This window comes from Bombina bombina, chromosome 4, assembly GCF_027579735.1.
Source record: "Bombina bombina isolate aBomBom1 chromosome 4, aBomBom1.pri, whole genome shotgun sequence".
Classification (NCBI taxonomy): Eukaryota; Metazoa; Chordata; class Amphibia; order Anura; family Bombinatoridae; genus Bombina; species Bombina bombina.
This window is the reverse complement of record NC_069502.1, coordinates 1,142,899,224-1,142,905,809: the sequence shown is the minus strand read 5'-3', so window position 1 is coordinate 1,142,905,809 and position 6,586 is coordinate 1,142,899,224.

The window sequence follows — 6,586 nt, the reverse complement described above, 5'->3', positions numbered from 1 at the left end:
ACCATCTCCTGTAATGCGTCTGTCTCGGGGGCAGCTTCAATTGGATTATTAGCTATATTAGCAGCATTTTCAATTTCAGGTATTGGTGTAGACATTGTAGACTCTGGTTGTTGATGGGACCTTGATTGGGCAGATGTATTTGTCCCTGACAAGGACTCTTCAATCATAGTCATTTGGGAATCTTCATCTAAAGGGTCTACAGTCCTTAGTATTATTTCCCCACTACTAATATCATCTTGTGTGTTTTCTTCTTCGTTACCTACAAATAAATATAGAAAATAAATATATAAATAAAACATCAAATATGTATGTAATTTATGTTTTACATATAAATTTAACACTAATAACATTCTAAAATATTTAAAATTAAAAAAAAAGAAAGAAAAGAAAATATATAGTCATTTTTATTAAAAGATAGCCAATACAGATCTTACTCAATTTCATTAGTAAACAAAAATTAATTTTGATTTTCAAATACATTTCTAAAAATGTAAGATTTGTATATGATTATCGTTTTATCTTAAAAATAATATTAGTACATCAATAATAATTGTGAATGTTCTGTGCCATTTCAGGAAAATCTATTACTGAAAATAAGATATTTGATATGCAGATTGATTTACCATGGGACATATCTTTTTTCACATTACAAAACATGATTCTACATAAAAGAGAAATAAGGACAACATTTTTTTAAAATTTGGACAAGACTGGAATAAATGTACATAAAGCTATATAATTACCTTCTTCTATACCTCCAGATATAATTTGATTGAAGATATTCATGACTTCTGAAAATAAAAAATGACATTTAATTTTTATGGTTCTTTTAATTTGTTAACAAGAAAAGAAATACAACAATACAATTTAAAAAAAAAATAATACCTCTCGAATTTCTGGCATTGTCAACGGGTGTACTGCAGGGAATATCAGGCAATGTATCCGCTGATCCTAAACTATGTGTTGTTATCGAAGATGACGAAAGTGTTCTTTGACAAACATTTTCTGTAGGCCTCATTTGGCTTGTAGAAGCTAATTCCTCAATTGACTCCGTAGCTTGTAGAGAAGATTGGCTAGAAGGTCGTGCTATAATAGTTAAAAAGAATACATATATGTGTTAAACGGACATTTTACTAAAAAATAATATTTCATGTTTCAGATTGAGAATTTAATTTCTGAAAACATAACAATTTATTTTTTGTTAAATTTTTTATTAATTCTCTTGTTATTCTTATTTTAAAGATAAACCTAGGAGAATCATAGGCTAATTTATATAGCCTTGAAGACCTACCCTCTTCTATAAGGGCTTATTTTCAGTTTTTTAACAATATAGGTTGTTAGCTCATGAGTGTAATAAGTTTGAGGCAATATCTTGGTATATTGATTAGAAAAGGAAGATTGTAATTTTAGAAACAGGAACATTTTTGTTGAAAAAGTAAACTTGTATTTACTGATTGGACAGCAACAATTTACAATTGCTGTCCATGGTCTGAAACAAAAATGGTCTGTCGGCTTATCTTAGAGACCTTCATTTTAAAATCAAGATAGCAAGAGAATGAAGAAAAATTGATAATATTGGTAAATTATAAAGTTGTTTATAATTACATAGTATATGAATCAGAAAATACATTTTTAGGGTTGAATGTCTATTTATTTTCATCATAATATTTATTGCCTTTTTGGAACTTAAAAAGGCCTGCAACGTATGAAAGATGTATACTAGTGAATCCATGCTCATGATTTGAAGTGCACATGAATAAAAATAAATGTGATTTATCCGAATCTTACTTTAAAATAAGTAAGAAATTATAAACTAAAAAGGTCAATAATACAGTATCACATATTACTGTTGTGCGTCTATAGATACGCTGTTTGAACATGTAATTTGGATAGGTAGCCCTAGCTGCTTTTTTTTCTTTGGCATATTTTGACTTTGTGATTCTTTTAATGTCAGAGAAACGCTTTTTGCAACTATCCACATTTTTGGGAAAACGTGATACTGCTGAAACAGCGCGACTAATCTCTTCCCACAAAAACTTTTTTCTGCTATGTGTGGTAACACGCTGCTATGTGTGGTAACACGCTGCTTATGGCCGAGAAGAACATCATAATGCTCTAGTACCCTCTCTACTAGAACTTAATTTTGTTCTAAAGTAAATTGGACATTACGTCCACTTTTGGTTCTTCCAGCTTCAATAGCTGCCATCTTGTCGCAATAAAGATTAAGCTGACTAATAAAGTAATAGGCGTATGCTAACATTTGCGCCGTAATGACGTCTTAGATTCATTTTAATATCACATGCAAGTAACGTACGCTAAGTAATTTGATTTATCATATTGAATGCTTCATAAATTGGAACAATTAGGGAATGATATTTATCATAGATACGATGATATTCGCTTCAAATATGACGCAAATAATTACGGATTGAAATTTGATAAATATGTACTAGTCAAGTTAATACGGAGTGTGCGAATAATGGCGTTATAATTGCCGATCGTAATTGCGTGATAATTCACATAGTAATAAATTTCGCCCCAAAGTTGTGTTACATCCTCAAAAGGTATTGATACCTAATTTAAGTTTTATTGTTACAGAAAATAACTCTGGACAATAATTCTGGACAATCATCATTTGAACTTTGTCTTCCCCAGTGCACACTTCTGCTGTCAGCCTAGTATTTGATTGAATACAAACATTAACATGTTTTCCAACACCTTCACACTCCTTGAGATAGATTACAAGTGGAGTGCTATTTTGAGTGAAATTGATATCACAAGTATAAAGTTAGCATCTGTGCGGCCATATTACAAGTTAAAAGAAAAGGTTTTTTTGTTCAAGCATAAATATTGTGTATACGCAAGTTATCAGCGTAGCGAGCAAACTGTGTTGAGAAGTTACCAAAAACCGACCAGTTTCAAATTAAACAAATGCAAATTAATAATACAATAGCCCTTCAGCAAGTATATCCCTGAGCCTCCTCATTTTTGCAAAGCTTTAAGTTTTCACTGTATATAACAGAATTTACTTGCAGGATTTTTCTTTTAAAAAAGAAATACATTTGACTTTATAACCTCTAAATATATTGGTAATTGTCACCAAATCTCAAGATGCTTTAATTTTAAAATGGTGTATATCCCACTATTTTTATTAAATATTAAAAAAAAGCTCAACTGGTAATGTGTGCAATTATCCTTTGTGTAAGCATTTTCCTTCATTATATTAATAATACATTTTCAGAATGTTCAAATACTTACATGCAAAAGTTTCTAAACATTCTAATGTTATTTATTTTGTGACTTTTAAATTTAACCAGGAAGAATTCATATTTTAAAAAGTCAATGAATCAAACAAAGCTAAATGAAAAACATAGATGTAGTAACTAGTGTCAGAATTTTCCTTTTTTTTATGTCTTGGACAAAAATAAATGAATGTGAGTGTTTTTCAAAGAAATTTAAATACGGTTTGTTATGGGTCTCAAGGTTAATTATCTGGCAAGTAACCATAGTCCAAAGTACTTTGAAAAATGGCTAAATATCTGATTAGCATAAAGATTGAGGTTACTCAAATTTGTAATATGTTTATCCTAGCACTTTAACAAATCTCATCAATAAGATTAGGGAAAAAATCTTGAATTAACCAATTTGGCCAAAAGCCTATCAGAGTATTATTTTTTATCTGATATTTCACATTAAAGGATCAAAGTTTTAGTAAAAACTATTTGTTCTTTTTTTTTCTTTTCATAATATAATGCCATAACGATTTGCACTCTGCCAAGTGTTTAAAGACTTTAGATTATATTGATGGCACTTGGATGTAAACAAAACAGAGCATTCCTCACATTACCAAGGAATTACTGATAAAATGTTTTGATGACTCTCTGATAAGAAGCATGGGCTTTTGGAAATTCCAGTAAAAAATAGAAATGAGTCATAATGATGATAATAACAGCAAATAATGAAGATAAAATGAACCTTTTAGCACAAGCAATCTGCTTAAAGGAAACATTTAATTTTGTTGTCATAATTGATTATCTGTACTTGAAGGTTATCATAGCTGAAACAGGCAATTCATTAGTTAATTTTGTGATTAAACAATCATTGCTCCCTATCAACATCAATCTTCTAAAGTTAGTGAAAATTAAAAAAGTAAAATAACTTTGCAATATACTTTCATTATTTATTTTGTTTTCCTTTCCTGTAATTTAATTATGAATATTTAGGTCTTTCCAATTCATGTTAAACATGGAAGTTCAGACACAGCTATATTCCACACAGTCATTGGTTAGACACGTTAGTAAGCAATTTATAACCATTCCTAATTGGCTTCAGCAGAAAAGGTAACTCAAGTTAGAATATGGTGGCACCCACTGCTTTAAGGACATTAGAATGTAACCCTTATTTTTTTCAATATTTAAAAAACTAATATAGGGCTAGATTACAAGTGGAGCGCTAATTTAACTTGCACTCGTAAAGTGGTAGCAATTTACACTCAGCAAAATTTATCAGAGGTCAAACCTCTGGTTAATTTATAAAAATGTGCCCCAATTGCCCTCTAAATAAAGTTGGCAGTTCCTTTATGAAAATAAAAAATATCATCTTTATTTATTTTTTAAATAACTGCACGAAGCAGTTATAAGGGGTTATAGTTAGTGGATGTGTGGTTATGTAAAGTGTCTTTACATAACGGTCTAAGGGGATTGTGATTAAACTGTAAATATATATGTATATACTTATATACATGTATATTTATGTGTATATACACATATAAATAGACATGTATATTTATATACATATATATTTTAAATATGATGCCCAATGCTGCGCAACCTATCCCCTTTCACTGCGCTAGGTTCTGTGCCATGTCTATCAGTATCAGAACGAGGCTCCCATTGGAGCCTATGGAAGCGCACTTTACATTTGCATGCACCAGTATCACTGAGTGGAGCTCAAAAAACGTAATTATACTCCATAAATCGCTCAATTAAAAAAAATGTGAGTATGCGTATATATATATATATATATATATATATATATATATATATATATATATACCAAACGAAAAAAGAAGCACTCACTGGACTTAAGTCAGCTTATCTTCTCTTATCTCGACCAATCCCCATCAATCCCTCCTATAGTGTAGTCACTACACTGACTGGCCTATCATATTTAAAACAACTATACACGCCCATCCCGGGTCTGACTTTCAATTTTTCATGAAATAATCTCTATATATCACAACAGTCCAGAACAGTATAGAATGAAAAAACACATATCATAGTTGTTTTAAATATGATAGTTTATTCAGTGCAGCGACCACTAAGGGGGGGGGGGTGTTGATCAAGATAGGGGGAGGGTCTTGCTTAATGCTTTATAAGTTTGCACTTTAGTGGTGTTCTGTTTGAGGAAGGGACACTGTGCTGTCCCAAAAGGTCACATTTAAAATAAAGAGAAGATAAGATTACTAAAATCCAGTCAATGCTATTTTCATTTGTTGGATTAGTTTCAAAGCACCCTGGCGGCTGTGGACTGTTGGTGAGAGTGCACCTCCCTGCGTTTGTTTTAAATATATATATATATATATATATTATGTATATATAAACATTTGTATAAAACAAGCTGTTTGACTGTAGGATTTGTATGGTTTAATGTATCTTCCTTATGGATTTCAAAATCTACTACAAAAAATAGAACTTGTTGCATTTCTTTTATATGTGTTTGTGAAAGTATATATATGAAAATACAAAGACAGATGTACCTAGCCATATAAATACAGACAATATTATGCAAGACAGAATACATATATTTTCTAATGTACAAAACAAAAATACACACATATTGGTTTCAAAATCCAATTAATTATTATGAAAGTCTTTTTCTTATAGAGCAACCTTATGTGCTTTTATCCTCTTTAATTTTCTTTTGTCTTGACACAGTAGTATGAACTAACAAAGTGACAGCTGGGCAGTAAAAATGTACCTGTCAAAACAGCCAGAAATAGTAAAATTACATTTAAACAATTTCAAAATTAACAACTTAAAATGTTTATTGGAAATGTCAGGATGACAAGATTAATGTAGCTTGTAGGGAGACGTATGGAAGATAAGCAGTCTAGATGAAAGTCTATCTGCACAGCACTCACAGCAAGAAATTAGGTGGGGTATAGATAGCGCTCAGACTACAAAGTACATAGAAAATTAGCAATAGATGTATTTAAATAAAAATATTGTCCTTGTAATAAAATTCTATGAGCCAAACATTCCAGTGGCTAAGCCAAAGCAACAACATCAGTATAAAAAAAGAAATGTAATTTAGGTTAGGAAAAAGATGGAAGAACAATAAAATGTCCTAATGTAGTATCTCTTACGTGATAATGTTTATACAATTATTCTTTATAGATTCATATAAAAATCTGTTACCTGTGATTACTAGCTACTTATAAATCATATAACTTAAAAAAAATGTCTTTTTTGGGGAGGAATAAACTGAAACTGTGAGATATGTATAGTTTGATATGTTCATCTTCGAATTTCTGGAAACAAAATTTTCCATTAAAAATTCTGTAGATTGCTTAGCGTTGTTAAAG